A 16,932-nucleotide genomic window follows, 5' to 3' on the forward strand; every position below is an offset into this window, starting at 1 on the left:
AGCGAGGGGCGGAGTTTTGTGCAGGGGCGGGGCTTCAAAGCAAGCTACAGCGAGGGGCGGGGCTTGGGCGCAGTGGGAGGAGCTCTGGGAAGGGCTTGGGGCTCCAGCTGAGGAGGGAAGGCTGTGATGTGGTGGGAGCTTGGCGGCGGGGGACGCAGACAACCATGAACCGCAGCTGAGGGTTCCTGCTCTTGGCACAGCTCTGTGCCGTCCAGTCCCTCACCCTGTCTCCTGCACGTGCCCAGCAGCCTACTCTAGCTGGTTCTTCCCTATCTTCAGGTACAAGGTGTGATGTTGTTCCTTGTCCCTTTCCTTTTGGGTTTAGTGGTCCTTTTGGGTTCACTAATCTAACAGCTGCTAACATGTGAGAAATTAATTCATAATAATGGAAAAGAAAATTGTCTAAAGGGAGAGGCCTGATTTCAGACAATATGGGAAGTTTTTAGGGGAAAATGAAAACAGGTTCCAGTCTTGCAGTGAGCTCCACATATGCACAGAAATCCACCTCTGTCCAACGCGATGTAGGATCCAGGTCCAACTGTGTGTCTGATTACAGCTGAACAAACAAAGCATAGTTAAATACTTGGCAACCATAAATTTAATATTAAATGCACCTACCAATGACTAACCGTTGCATTTGTAAAATTTGTTTGATTATTGATAAATAGGACAGATTTGACTTCATTGTTAAAAAGGTTCAGAAGGAATTATCTTTTAGTTTTTAATAGAGTATCTAGAAACATGGAGTAATGAACTGTATAGGGAATAAACCATGTGTGATGTGGTTTTCCCCCAAAATAAAAAAAAATTGATTACTGAATAGTTGCATGTTTCTCTAGACAAAACTAACAAATAAAAAGTATTGGGTGAGGTTCTATGGTCTGTGTTATGCAGGAGGTCATTCTGATCCTTTCTGGTCTTAAAATCTGAGAATATTGTTTAATTTGGCATCTGTAATTGCCTGGCCCCTTACCTTTCAAAAGAAATCAAAACCTCACAGACTCCTCCCTCAAAGTCTGGGTAGGCTGAGTAGTCCCTTCTCCAAGTCTGTCCCTTGCACCAGTAAGTTCAGCAACCCAAAACGTCCTAGCTCTTACCTCAGAATCTCAGTAATAAAAGGACTTCACATGGTCCCCCTGCTGTCCATTTGGTTTCTGGAGCAATTCCTCTCTGCAGTTGCTTCAGCAGCAGTCCATTGGGCACGCAACCCCAGACCCCTCAGCTTTCCAGAGGGCATTACTATCTCCCACCTTCACTTCCTGCTGCCCTCTTTTATGAGCATCAACCACTTAATTTCCAGCTCTTTTCTGAGGTGCAGCAGAGGGGTCTAATCAGCCAGCCAACTGCAGGCCTCTGACTCCATAGGAAAGGTATCCTTTATACCTTCACAGTTGGTCAGGATGGATCAATACATGGAAACCCAAAAGGGAGAGGCTAGTGACTCTCCTGAGTTGCTTTCATTCTGCACCTTCTTATTAGGGCATATGGCCCTTAAATGTTAAAGCCATCATTTCCTTATAATTTACATAAGCAGTTGATATATGTATTAATTGGTTCCTGCCCTCAGCAGCTGAGTTCTCAAACTTAATTAATTTGTTGTTTTAAGTGGCAAGAGGCTTAGTGGCTGAGGGAATTATACAACATTTCTCTTGCATCCATATAAAAATAATGTCTGTGTCTCACTAAGCAGTAAGGTAAAGTTTCTGAGATGGAAAAAAATTACTCTCCCTGGCTCCAAACCTGATGAATAAGGACTAAAGCTTTTATAATGCTATTCTATATTATATGTATAAAAAATAGCCTCTGAAATATATCAGAGGATGCCATCCCCTAGAGGTCAGTGTAAACTAACGAATGGAAACATCTGCAAGAGCCAGCACTGTGATGACAGCATTTAAATTGCAATTGCCTATTTGAAGATGGGATTTTTCACCTTGGGAATGAAAACTGCAATACATAAGCGCATATTCTCTAGGATAAATTTGTGTGTACAATACTCCTGTATATTTCACTTACTTATATTTAAACCACATTTAAGTGAACCTTCCTTGTCTGCCAGTCATTTCCTTTTGCGTGATCCTGTATTGAAGCCTCAACCCAACATTTTTAATGTTTCAATAATTTCCATGACAACAGACTGATATACAGGATTAAGCCTTCATAGTGGGAGGAGGAATGGATTATAAGAGACTAAAGCTCTTGTTTCAGATAGAGCACACAAGAAATCATGATGCAAATTTTTAGAGTTAAAATGAGTTCAAACGCTGTGTTTTTAAAGTCTGACCTAGAATTACATTAGTATTGAAAGAAATGCCTGTTAGAATGCCTTCACAACATCCTCTAGCAAGGAGTTCCGCAGGTTGACTGTGCATTGTGTGAAAACAAATAAAAGGAAGTATTTCTTCACACAACACACAGTCAACCTGTGGAACTCCTTGCCAGAAGATGTTGTGAAGGCCAAGACCATAACAGGGTTCAAAAAAGAACTAGGTAAATTCATGGAGGATAGGTCCATTGATGGCTAATAGCCAGGATGGGCAGGAACAGTGTCTCTAGCCTCTGTTTGCCAGAAGCTGGGAATGAGCGACAGGGGATGGATCACTTGATGTTTATCTGTTCTGTTCATTCCCTCTCAGGCACCTGGCACTGGCCACTGTCAGAAGACAGAATACTGGGCTAGATGGAACTTTGGTCTGACCCAGTAGGGCATTCTTCTGTTCTAGAAGAAATGGGGGAGGGAGGTAATGTAACTAAAGAAACTTCTCCCTGATTAAACTTCTTTTGTTTTACGAATGCTCTTTTGAACATTTTCTAGGATTTACTGAAAGTACAGTAGAACCTCAGAGTTACGAACTGACTGGTCAACCGCACACCTCATTTGGAACCTGAAGTACACAATCAGGCAGCAGCAGAGACAAGACCAAAAAAACAAACAAAAAAACAAACAAAAAAAAACCCAACCCCCCCATACACAAATACAGGACAGTACTGTGTTAAACTTAAGTTTTAAAAAAAAAGTTCACAAGGTAAAGAAACTGTTTCTGTGCTTGTTTCGTTTAAATTAAGATGGTTTTTTTTCTATAGTAAAGTTTTCAAGCTGTACTAAGTCGATGATAAATTATAAACTTTTGAAAGAAACATAACATTTCATTCAGAATTACAAACATTTCAGAGTTATGAACAACCTCCAGTCCCCTGAAGTGTTCCTAAGTGAGGTTCTACTGTATATGCAGTTCTATGATGAAATATTATTAAGTCTGAATGTTTAATGGTCATGACTTTCGTGACAAACTATGACATCATCATGGTGCCCGATTTACTTGAATGTGATTCAGTGCTGGCACAAGATTCTGCTATTAAAAGCAATGTTAATTCATACTGTCATTTTTTAGCCAAGCCAAACAACTGGTTTTAATAATATTTTGCATTTCTACAGCAATCATAAGGATGGTCTAGTGCAGTGTTTCCCAAACTTGGGATGCCATTTGTGCAGAAAAAACCCCTGGCGGGCCCAGCCGGTTTGTTTGCCTGCTGCGTCTGCAGGTTCGGCCGATCGCAGCTCCCACTGGCCGCGGTTCGCTGTGCCCAGCCAATGGGGGCTGTGGGAAGTGTCACAGGCCGAGGGACATACTGGCCGCCACTTCCCACAGCCCCCACTGGCCGGGCACAGTGTACTGCGGCCAGTGGGAGCCGCGATCGGCCAAACCTGCGGACATGGCTGGTAAACAAACCGGCCGGGCCCGCCAGGGGCTTTCCTTGCACAAACGGTGTCCCAAGTTTGGGAAACACTGGTCTAGTGGATAGGGACATCATTTGTGACAGTTCCAATTTTGCTTTGCTACTGGTTTAATAATCTGAACCTTGGTGTTTACATTATTCATCCTTGGTGTAAATCCACTGACACCAGTGAAATTATACCAGGAATGAATTTGACCTGTTATTTAATGTCAACAGGAGAGATTTTCAAGGGCATAACTCCAATTTGTGCTTTGGAAATCCAATAAATAATCAGTACCATACTGACAATTGATGGAAACTGGTTTTGCAGTCTGTTATATTGGGCTTCCACTTATCACAAAAAATGCCATTTTTCTGCAAGATAGATGTTGCCAGCAAGAGGTTCTGAAAGGAAATTTTAATTAAACATTATTTGAAATATATTTCACAGTTAAATAGCATGAAGTTCTTCTCAACTAGCAAAATATCAGACTATTCTGCCATGCTAAATCAGGACTGGGTAACTTTCTCTTAGCATTGGAACCATTATGTTTTTATGATGGCATGGTATGGGATTGCCTCCCTTACTTCTGCGCTGCTGCTGGTGGGGCACTGCCTTTAGAGCTGGCCGTCCGACCAACAGCTGCCGCTCTGTGGCCACCCAGCTCTGAAGGCAGTGTAGAAGTAAGGGTGGCAATAGTGCAACCCCCCTAAAATAACTTTGCAACCCCCATGCAACTCCCTTTAGGGTCAGGACCCTCAATTTGAGAAATGCTGGTCCCCCCCCCCCATGAAATCGGTATAGTATAGGGTAAAAGCACACAAAAGACCAGATTTCATGGTCCATGACACATTTTTCATGGCCACAAATTTGGTAGGGCCCTACCCATGTAACGCCCTGTACCCCAGGTTCACCACTTTTATATAGTGATATATTTTGTACAAGTATGCCTTGTGAGGTATCATTTGAAAACAATCTACTGAACATTATTGTCTTTTTACAATGTGTGTATCAACATTGTATATGAAGCTATAGTCAAGTATAGTTGCATTTGTGTTTGTTCTCTATGCACGTGCTAGTGAGCAAGTTTACTGGCAGGGATGTAGACAATGAGCTAGATGTACATTCTTTAAGTAGAACATTTGCCAAAACAGAAAATCTTAAGTCAATACTGCAGAATATTGGTAGATAGTGAATTTCAAATTTATTCTCATATTTGCTCTGGAAACCCGATTTGATGAGTTACTCCCATCCAATCAGGTAACTGAAATGTATCACAAATGTTGATTATTCAACAGTGCTTGCAGAGTACACTTTGCAAGCAATCCATATGCTGATGAATGTTTGCATGACACATTCAGTTTCTAACACTGAGCAAGTTTCTGTAAATCAAAATGGAAAATAGTATTAAATTGGTGATTTCAAATTGTTAGCTCAGCCCTAATGTTAAAGAGGTATGTGTACAAGGCACACACACAGTTTTCATTTGTGCACATTGACATCACTTTATTGAAATCAGTGGAATTATATATGCCAGTGTACAACAGCTGAGAATCTGGCATTTGGTATGCAGTAGGAAGCATGTAGTGTGAGATCAGTTGTACCTTTTATAGAAATTAGCTCTTTATTTGACAAAAAAACATGCAGTTAAATGTTTCATCTAAAAATAGGCCAGGGAATCTGGCTATTTTTAGCCATGGATTAATAATACTAAATGGCCTTGCAGTTTTGCATCTCATAATTAAGACCTAGGTTATATGCAAGCAGAGGACCAGATAGTGCTTGAGTAAATCTGTTTTCTAAATAGTAGATTACTGAGCCAGTTGACTATTAAAACCAGGTTCTTACAATAGACCCTGAAAAATGCATACATGAACATAAAACTGTTACAGAGAGTCCAAGCATTTATTAAGAAGAGGTCAGCATCTTGGGTCAGAGCTTCAGCTGCTGTAAATCAGCATAACTATCAGAGTCAGTGGAGCTAAGCCAATTTACACCAGATGAGGTTTGGCCCCTGTTTATATACTTCATTTCATTTTTCAGAGGTCCTGAAGAAAATATTTTGCCATCAACTGCTGTAGTGAAGTGACATGACATTAAAGGTTAGGGACCATTCTACTGTAATGGTTGAAGAGGAAGTTCTCAGTGGGTTTATTAGATTAAAGTCTGTTAGATGTATAATTACATTCTTGGCACATTAACACTATAAAAAGTAAATGTTACTTTGTTTTTAAATGCTAAAAGGGAATTTCTTTAAGTAACTTAATAACTTTGTTGTTTAACAATACCATCCAATATTCTCTTGGATAGCATGTTTCATTGGAGGATACCAAAGCTTTTCACAGGCATTAAGGGTTCCAATTGTTACATTACAGCAGAACCGGTAGTGGAGGGGAACGGGGAGTTGCATTGCCTGTATCTTCAGGAAGGCAAAATGCCTAGAGGAGCAGATAGGAACATTGCTTCTGTACCACTACTGCAGCTTGGCTCTGTGAGGGCCTGCTCTGCACAGCTCTAGAAAGGGTAGCAGTAGCAGTGGCATGAATCTGGAGCAATCCTTGAGTACAAGGGCTGCTGTTGTGCCAGGGAAGAGGGAGTGATTCTGTGCCTTCTCTCCCCATTGCAGATCAGGGCTGGGAACAGTTGAGCCTTAGGGAACTTCTACACTGGCAAAGTTACAGTGCTGGCAGTTACTGTGCTGCTCAAAGAGCACAGAAGGAAAACCGCTGTTGTGTGTTCACACTTGCAGTACTTGCAGCGGTATTTGGAGCAGTGCACTCTGGGCAGCTATCCCACAGAGCACCTCTTTCTCTTTTGCTGCTAAGGCTTGTGGGAACGAGGAGGGGTTCGTGGGGCATCCTGGGTCCAGTCCCAAGGTCCCGTGATGCATTGCTTTGCATGCCAGCAATCCCTGTGCTTCTGTCCGCATTTGGCACCATCTTTCAATGGTTTGTATACTGCATGCCTCTTTCAGGCTGCAGGAATGGATCCCAAACTGCTAACCAGTATGCTGCTTGCTCTGACTAACACGGCACGAGTCGCAGTGGAGTTATTCTTTAAATTGCAAAGGCAAGGGGCGTGCGACCTTGATCTCGCCACATGAAGTAACTACGACATGAGATTGCTTGTGGCATTCACAGAGGTGCTGACCACAGTGGAATGCTGCTTTTGAGCTTGGGAAAAGAGCACTGAGTGGTGGGATCACATTGTGATGCACGTCTGGGATGACGAGCAGTGGCTGCAGACCTTTCGCATGAGGAAAGCCACATTTATGGGACTTTGTGATGAGCTCGCCCCAGCCCTGCGGTGCAAGGACACGAGAATGAGGGCTGCCCTGCCATTGGAGAAGCACTTGGCGATTGCACTGTGGAAGGTAGCTACTCCATACCGCTACTGATCGGTCACTAACCAGTTCGGAGTGGGAAAGTTGACCTTTGGAGTCGTGTTGACGGAAGTGTGCAGGGCCATTAATCGCATCCTGCTCCAAAAGACCATGACTGCAGGCAACGTGCATGACATTGTGGATGGCTTTGCACAACTGGGCTTCGCTAACTGCAGAAGGAATAGATGGCACACATATTCCAATTCTGGCACCAGACCACCTAGCCACCGAGTACATTAATCACAAGGGTTATTTCTCAATGATTCTCCAGGCATTTGTGGATCACCATAGGCATTTCACAGACATTAACGCAGGCTGGTCCGGAAGGGTGCATAACGCACGCATCTTTTGGAGCACTGGCCTGTTCAGGAAGCTGCAAGCAGGGATTTTGTTCCTGGACCAGAAGATTACCGTAAGGGAAGTCAAAATGCCCACTGTGAGCCTGGGAGACCGCATCTACCCCTCAATGCCGTGGCTTATGAAGCCATACATGTGGCAACTTGACAGCAGCAAAGAGCAGTTCAACAACAGGCTGAGCAAGTGCAGAATGACTGTTCAGTATTCATTTGGCCATTTAAAAGCCCTCTGGCAATGCCTGTATGGGAAGCTGGATATGGCCAATGACAATATTCCTATGCTTATACCCGTGTGCTGTACGCTCCATAATATTTGTGACGGGAAGGGTGAAAGCTTCACTCAGGGCTGGACTGCAGAGGCTCAGTGCCTGGAGGCTGAATTTGAACAGCTAGAAACCAGGGGGCACAGTGCACGGCCATGAGGATCAGGGGTGCCTTGAAGCAGCAATTTGAAGCTGAAAGCCACTAATACTTGTTGCTGTGCTCGGGATTGCAGTACTTGTAATGCTAGGCAGTGATTGGTGTGCATGATGCAAGAAGTGGCCTTAACATAATTGTATGTTGCTTTGCAGTGCTCTTTTTGCTTTCACTTAATAGAATAAAGATTGCTTTCAAACACAATTCTTTTATTAAAAGACAACAATTGGTGGAGAGAGTCAGACGAAAAAATTCATCAGCAGGGAGTGGGAAAGGGGAAGGTAAGGTCTACAGAGGATGAGGGGTCCCGGGATGACTACAGATTTGTGTATGTCCAGGGATCATACCCAACCTTCTCCTTTGGAGTACAATGCAGTGGGTGCTGTACTTCAGCAGAGCCAAACTGCAGAGGGATGGGTGATGACTGCAGTGGGTAGTAGGAATCCATAGTGCTGGACTGTGAGGACTGAGAAGTGGAATGCTGCGGGTAGAGAGTGGAGCAAGGAGGTTGTTAACAGTGTGTTGGTGGTGTGGGGTGGGGTGTATGGGAAAGAGTTTTGTGACAACAGCTAAAGGGGAGGACAGGTGCAGAGCTGCTTGGTTTGAAGAGCTAGTGTTAGGGGGCTTATTCCTTCACCCACTTACTTCCCTGGTCCTTCTCGCATGAACAGAGAGCAACAATAGCCGAAGTCCAAAGGTGCAAACAATTCGATGTTTATTGGGGTGAACTTCCAGCAAGCATAATTCCAGTTTCCTTCCTTAGTATCCTCCTTCCCAGCTCTGACACCACAGAGCCTTACACGTGTGTCCGTTCCCATTCCTACCCTTAGCCAAACATGATTCCAACTTCCTTACTCCCATTCCCTGTTCCCATTTCCCCCTTTAGCAAAACATGATTCCAATTTTCTTACCCCCATTCCCTGCTCCCATTTCCCACACCCACATGCCCATGCCCACCCCCACCCACACCCCGTCACTTCCTCATTGACTGCAGACTATATAGTAAAACTTGAGTTCTGCTTAGCTATACCTTAACCAATCATTTTCCTGAAATTTAACTAACCAATCCTAACATATTGTAACATGATTATGTAACCAATTATATCCCACCACCTTAATTAGTTTACACCCAGCAAAATTAATTATACAGCAGACAGGAACAATCACAGAACCAGACAGAGATTATACAGACAAACAATAGCAAAGTGGGAACTACAATGACAAGACAACACAGAAGTGAGGATTTCACATCCCAGCTATTGATAAGTGAGTTCTTGCCAGACAGGATGCTATCAAACTAAGTTTCCTTTTACATTTTCTAGGCACTTCCCTTTCTCTGGAGGTGATAGGAATACAGTCCTGTCCTGATAGTGCCTAACAGCCCAATAGCACCTTATTTTAATGTGACTAGTTTGGAATGTGAGGATGTGACCGTTCGCTTCCCAGCTTATGGCTGCCTCTGCTGCTTAGCCAAAGGCCTGAGCCTAAGCACAGGGCCACAAACTGTCACAGTAAGAGAAGGCCCTTACATTGGCAGACCGTGGTTTTGATTCTTTCTTTTATACCTCTGGAACTAGCCAAGTGATAAGAATACACCTAAATTCTTAAAGTACAGGCCTTTGCAGACAGGCCTGAATATCTATATCCTAACAGCTAGTACCGCCTGGAGCGTGTCCACTTGGCGCTCCATAACATTTATGAGCCACTCCGTGACTTCTTTCTGGTGTGCCGCGTTCTCCTTTCTGTCCCTCTTCTCACTGTCCCACCACTCCTTCAATTCCTGTTTCTCGGCAGTGGAGTGCATCATAACCTCACGGAGAAAATCCTCTTTAGTTCTTCATGGCCGCTTTTAATTCTGCACAGCCGTTCTGCCACCGATAACAAAGACGGAGGCTGTGCTCCCAAGGTCATCTCTGTGAAGTTTAAGTGCAGCATTTTACAGAAGCAGTATTGTTTGCAACACGGACAACACTCATTAAGTGCTTTAAAACACAGCCAGTGCTCACACACCTGTCACTAATTGGCTGACCTCAGGCAAGCACACATGAGCCACAAGACCCCCCAAAATGGTGAGTAGCCACAGGGGCAGGGTAAATCACTGTTCCCGGACCCTGCTGTACACTGGGCACGTGGCTCTTGGGGAGAGCTAGCACTATAAGGGGGAGCCTGATAATCATTCTGTCCCCATACTTTTCACAGGATGTGATCATTATGGAAGATCTTGTTGCAGAGGGTGAGCAGGGAATCAAGCCTGCGGTTACCGCCCTGGCCCCTATGGTGTCCCTGTCACCCCGGTCATGGCAAAGTGGTGTGGGAAAGTTACCGTTAATGGGGCAAGAAACAGAGCAGGGCAAGAAACAAATGGGGCAAGAAACAAAGCAGCTCTGCCAAGGAACCTGCAGCAGCAGATTGTCCAGTATCTCCATTAGTGTTTCCTGGAGCTCTCTGTGGGAGATTCCCATGAAATGAGGGAGTCTATCAACAGTCTGTTCAGCCGCTCAGACTAGGCATGTGGTGAGAGACAGACCTGCTTTCTACACCCCTCCTTCCCCCAACAAATCACTTCAGCAATTCCAAAAATCAGATCCATTTACCAGGGGCCTCCTCTCCTGTTTGTGCTTCACGAAGTGACTGGCTAGGGGTAGAAAAGAGCTCCTGGCTGCATGCATCTCTGGCCTCCGAGTCATCCTCCCCCTCTTCGTCCCCCTCCCCGTCTTCATCCAAGATATCCTCCCCCTCCTCCCCCTCTCCCTCTTCTTCCAAGATGTCCTCCTCCTGGCTCAGTCCACTCTCAACTGGCACATGAGCCAACAAAGTATCCACAGGGTCCTTCACAGTGGAGGTGGGGTCGCCATCCAGTACTGCGTCCAACTCTTTATAGAACCGGCAGCTCATAGGCACAGCACCGGAATGGTGGTTTGCCTCCCACACCTTGTGGAAGGCGTTCCGCAGCTCCTTCCCTTTTACTCTATACTGCAATCTGTCCCGGTCATGGCCCCTTTCTATCATGCATAGTGAAATCTGTCTGTAGGTATCGTAATTCCTATGGCTGGAGTGCAGCTGGGACTGCACAGCCTCCTCTTCCCAAATACCAATGAGGTCCAGAGGCTTGGCAGTGCTTCAAGCGGGGGATCGCCTGGTGCATGGAGCAGGCATGGCCACCCGGAAAGATGTGCTGAGATCACTGCACGCATCACCGAGCAAACAGGAAGGGGACTTTCAAATTTGCCAAGGAATGTATGGGGTGGGGATGACAGTTGGTCACCTGAGGGCAGGGCAGTAGAGTTCAAACCGATGACCAAAGAGGTGAGAACAGGCATTGTGGGACACCTCCCAGAGGCCAATCGCAGCTCTGTAATCACTACGGTGTCTACACTGGCACTGCAGTGCTGGAGCCCCAGCGGAGAAAGCTCGACGCCTCTCATCGGGGTGATTTTTTTAGGGTGCTACAACGACACAGTTTCTACGCACTGAATGGCTTGGCAGTGTGTACACCTTGGGAGTTACAGCACAGAAAGCTGCTTTACTGCTCAGAAACTTGCCAGTGTAGACGGGGCCTTAGTTAAATCTCATAACTAGAGAAACCAAAACACTGAATCCCCACTAAACTTGGCTAAAGTTTGGATGCAACTCCAACCTTTATATCTGAACCAAACACTCCTGTGAGAGAGGGAAGTATTATTCCAGTTTTTCTAGAAAAAAGGGGAAAACGTAAGCAAAACAAAACATTTTCCCCCAAAGTCAGGAACTCTGGGGCCAGGTATAGAACAAGAGTCCTGCCTCAGACAAAATTACTAAGAGAAATGTTTTAAAACTGTACTAAATGGAAAAAATGTCAGACTATTAAGCTATCAGCATTTTCTCTGTTTGGGCAAAACCACAATGGTTCATTGTTATTTCTTATAATGGAACAAATTGTTCTTGTGAAATCTAATTGTAATAGAGTCCACAGGCAAACTAATCAATATATTCAAGGAAGAAACTCAGTGTTTATTTTCAGAATCTATTGTCTCCTTAAGAAACCATTGTTCTTTAAGTATATTGGAGACATTAGGTCCAACATATTCAAATGTGGGTGCTTAAAATTAGGAACATAAAAAAGTGGGCTGATTTTCAGGGGTGCTGATAGACTAGTTGTTTCAATTGACTTCAGTGGAATTTGTTGGTGCTTTGGATCTCCAGAAATTAGGTGACCTATTTATGCACCTCGTTTTAGGTACCATATTTTAAAACTTTAGCCTAAGGATCCAGTTCTGACCTGGTTTATCCCCTATGAAACTTGACTGGAACAGTGGAGTTGTGTAGGACAGAATTGGCCCTAAAAGTTAGCTACCAGGTAAGACAGGAGCTTAACTAGTACATTTCAAAGTTAAACTGATTTGATACTAAGAAAGAGAAGAAGGAAAAAAAAAAAAAAAAGCATGCACTCTTCCACCTTCCTTTTCATGTCAGTGGCTTAACAAGCTGTTTTGAATAACAGTGTTTTTGCGCTGTCAAATCATTCCTGGTATTCTGCACTGGAGCAATGTTAGTGACATGATAGCATTATAATGATGGAATAGCTGCAGGGCAGAAAAAGCCTCCAAGAACATTATTTCTAAGAGGACTTTGGAATCTATCTTTAATTTGTTATACATAAAAAGGAAAAACTGAGCAGAGCAAAAAATCTATTTTTGTGTGATTAATCTACTGTGGGGGCTGCTGTGATCCAAGTAGCCAACGCAATCACTGAGCTGCTGCTATCAAGGGTAGTGACTCCCAGAAATGTGCAGGTCATAGCGGATGGCTTTGCTGCAATGAGGTTCCCTAACTGTGGTGGGGCGACAGACGGAACGCATATCCCTGGCTTGGGACTGGACCACCTTGGCAGCCAGTATGTAAATCTTAAGGGGTACTTTTCAGTGGTGCTGCAAGCACTGGTGGATCACAAGGGACATTTCACCGACATCAAACATGGGATGGCCGGGAAAGGTGCATGACGCTCACATCTTCAGGAACTCTGGTCTGTTTGAACAGCTGCAGGAAGGAACTTACTTCCCAGACCAGAAAATTACCGTTGGGGATGTTGAAATGCCTAGAGTTACCCTTGGGGACCCATCCTACCCCTTAATGCCATGGCTCATGAAGCCATACACAGGCACCCTGGACAGTAGTAAGGAGCAGTTTAACTATAGGCTGAGCAAGTGCAGAATGGTGGTAGAATGTACATTTGGATGTTTAAAAGCTCATTAGCGCAGTTTACTGACTTGGTTAGACTTCAGTGAAACCAATATTCCCATTGTTATTGCTGCTTGCTGTGTGCTCCACAATATCTGTGAGAGTAAGGGGGAAGATGTTCATGGCAGGGTGGGAGGTTAAGGCAAATCACCTCGTGGCCAATTACACACAGCCAAACACCAGGGCAGTTAGAAGAGCACAGCTGGGCGCCCTGCACATCAGAGAAGCTTTGAAAACCAGTTTCATGACTGGCCAGGCTACAGTATGACAGTTCTGCTCGTTTCTCCTTGATGAAAACCCGCCCCCTTGGTTGACTCTACTTCCCTGTAAGCCAACTGACCTCCCCCCTTCCATCACCACTTTCAGAGGCAATAAAGTCATTATTGTTTCAAAATCATGCATTCTTTATTAATTCATCACACAAATAGGGGGGAAACTCACAAGGTAGCTCAGGAGGGGTGCATGAGGGGAGGAGGGAAGGACAAGGCCACACTACAGTTCAAAACTTATTGAATGCCAGCCTTCTGGTGCTTGGGCAATCTTCTGGGGTGGAGTGTCTGGGTGCCCATAGCCTTCCCCCTCCACCCCCTGTTCTTGGGCATCTGGGTGATGAGGATATGGAACTTGGAGGAGAGCAGGTGGTTATACAGGGGCTGCAGCGGCGGTCTGTGCTCCTGCTGCCATTGTTTACCTCCACGCATTCTGCTGAGCTCTTTCAGGGTGGGAGGACTGCACGAGCTCTAAGAACATTTCATCGTGAGTGCGTTTTTTTCCACCTTCTAATCTGCACTAGCTTCTGGGACAGAGATGATGGGGGGAGGGAAACATAGAAACATTTACAGCTGCGGGAGGAAAAAAGGGAGAGTAGTATTTAAAGAGATACATTTTAGAGAACAAAGGGAAGACTATTTCACACTGAATCAAGTGATTCACATTACATAGCACATGTGCTTTTGGTACAAGGTCACATTTTGCTTCTTATATTGAGTGCCTGCCAGTTTGGTGTGAGACATCACACATGCTCGGCTGGGCAACAGAATTCGGCTTGCAGGCAATCATGGTAAGACAAAGGGTTTCGGCTTCTTCAACCTTCATAACATGTGGGAACGGTTTCAAACGGCAGTGCCCTCCTTTCCCATACCAAGCAAAGCCCTTTGGGTTGGCCATTTAAAAGGAGGGGCTATGGTTTTAGGGTGAATGTGCAGCACAGCCCAAACCCCGCCCCCCCACCCCAATTCTCTGGGATGTTTGCTTCACACCCCTCCCCCACCGCATAGCTAGTATCATGGAAGATCCCTGTCAGCCAAACGCAAACAGCTCAGCATGAACGGGCCTCCCCCCACCGCGTGGCTAACAGCAGGGATGGTTTCTTTTTAGCCAAAGGCAAACAGCCCAGCAGGAACAGGCACCTCTGAATGTCCCCTTAAACAAAATTCCTGTATTTGAACCAGGTGACCATGAATGATATCACCTCTCATGAGGCTAACACAAAGAGATAAAGAACAGATGTTGCTTGAATGCCACCAAACCCTGGGCCCATTCGCTGCAATGCTTTGTTCTGCAGTGATTCCAGACTACTTGCTACTGGCTTGGCCTGGTAAAAGTGTCCTACCATGGAGGACGGAATAAGGCTGACCTCCCCAGAAACCTTCTGCAAAGGCTTTGGGAGTACCTCCAGGAGAGCTTCATGGAGATGTCCCTGGAGGATTTCTGCTTCATCCCCAGACACGTTAGACTTTTCCAATAGCTATACTGGCCGCAAATGCATCCCAAGTCTTTGAGGCAAATTAATCATTAAACACGCTTGCTTTTAAACCCTGTATTATATTTACAAAAGGTACACTCACCAGAGGTGCCTTCTCCGGCTTCGTGGTCCGTGGCTTCAGGATGATGAACAGTTTCCGGCTGCCGGGGAGAAGGGATTTTCCGCTTGCAGCTGTACGCTATCCTCAGCCTCCTCCTCATCCCCAAAATCCTCATCCCTGTTGCGTGAGACTCCCCCCTTGCAGGTGTCCACGGATAGTGGTTGGGAAGTGGTAGGGGTGCTCCCTAGAATTGCATGCAGCTCATCATAGAAGCGGCATGTATAGGACTCTGACCCGGAGCAACCGTTTGCATCCTTTGTTTATTGGTAGGCTTGCCTCAGCTCCTTAACTTTCACACGGCACTGCTGTGTGTCCCTGTTGTAGCCTCTGTCCATCATGCCCTTGGAGATTTTGGCAAATATATTGGCATTTCGTCTTTTGGAACGGAGTTCTGCCTGCACAGATTCTTCTCCCCATACAGCAATCAGACCCAGTCTCTCCCATTCAGTCCATGCGGGAGCGCTTTTGCGATTCTGGGACTCCATGGTCACCTGTTCTGATCAGCTCGCCACGCTGGCCAAACAGGAAATGAAATTCAAAAGTTCCCAGGGCTTTTCCTGTCTACCTGGCCAGTGTATCTGAGTTGAGAGTGCTGTCCAGAGCGGTCACAATGGAGCACTCTGGGATAGCTCCCCGAGGCCAATACCGTCAAATTGTGTCCACACTACCCCAAATTCGACCCAGCGAGGTTGATTTTTAGTACTACTCCCCTTGCCGGGGAGGAGTACAGAAATCAATTTTAAGAGCCCTTTAAGTCAACAAAATAGGCTTGGGTGCAGGGTTAAATTGACCTAATGCTGCTAAATTCGATCTAAACTCCTAGTGTAAACCAGGGCTTAATTGTGAACAGGGACATCATCATATGATATTTGACCAGTGTCCCTGTTCACAATTAATATATATTGAAAAAAGTGCTGATATTTGAAAGCAACTGACAGGGTTACGTAACTAGGAATTGCCATACAACAACAGCCCCAGGGTGCACCTAATTCAGTATCTTGTGGGCGATCATAATCTGAAAGGAGAGGTTCCCAAGCATATATTTAGACACGTATATTTGTCCAATAGGATTCTACAGAGAGAAATTTCTTCATAGTCATAGCTGGAGATCAGTTTGTGATGTAAAGCAGGAGGCTGGATCATCTTTGTAATGTTATGCAGTAACAGCAGTTGCTATCATTTCATATTAATGTAACTGGATTTGAATCTTTGCTGCGTGCCTCTGTCCTACACAAGTGAGTTACAAGGACTGATTAATGATTTATGTAAGGACTGATTATTTAAATATCAACTGAGCCCTGGTCTACACTAGGAGTTGAGGTCGAATTTAGCAGCGTTAAATCAATTTAACCCTGCATCCGTCCACACGATGAAGCCCTTTTTTTCGACTTAAAGGGCTCTTAAAATCGATTTCCTTACTCTACACCTGACAAGGAGATTAGCGCTGAAATCGGCCTTGCTGGGTCAAATTTGGGGTACTGTGGACGCAATTAGACAGTATTGGCCTCCGGGAGCTATCCCAGAGTGCTCCATTGTGACCGCTTTGAGACAGCACTCTCAACTCAGATGCACTGGCCAGGTAGACAGGAAAAGACCCGCAAACTTTTGAATTTCAATTTCCTGTTTGGCTAGCGTGGCGAGCTGATCAGCAGAGGTGACCATGCAGAGCTCATCAGCAGAGGTGACCAGGATGGAGTCCCAGAATCGCAGAAGAGCTCCAGCATGGACCAAACAGGAGGTACGGGATCTGATTGCTGTATGGGGAGAGGAATCTGTGCTATCAGAACTACGTTCTAGTTTTCGAAATGCCAAAACATTTGTCAAAATCTCCCAGGGCATGAAGGACAGAGGCCATAACAGGGACCCGAAGCAGTGCCGCGTGAAACTGAAGGAGCTGAGGCAAGCCTACCAGAAAACCAGAGAGGCGCATGGCCGCTCCAGGTCAGAGCCCAAAACGTGCCGCTTCTATGATGAGCT

At 45.2% G+C, this 16,932-nt stretch overlaps 1 long non-coding RNA gene across 1 annotated transcript in view; it reads left to right on the plus strand.

Moving 5' to 3' along the window:
- The first annotated feature begins 84 nt into the window (after window positions 1-84).
- Window positions 85-16,932, plus strand: part of LOC311517737 — a 47,918-nt gene continuing 31,070 nt past the window's right edge. Inside the window, exon 1 of the long non-coding RNA XR_014710782.1 lies at window positions 85-286. This is a non-coding gene — a long non-coding RNA (uncharacterized lncRNA). The remainder of the gene's footprint in view (window positions 287-16,932) is intronic.

The sequence above is a fragment of the Lepidochelys olivacea genome (genome assembly GCF_965140295.1).
Source record: "Lepidochelys olivacea isolate rLepOli2 genome assembly, chromosome: 3".
Classification (NCBI taxonomy): domain Eukaryota; kingdom Metazoa; phylum Chordata; order Testudines; family Cheloniidae; genus Lepidochelys; species Lepidochelys olivacea.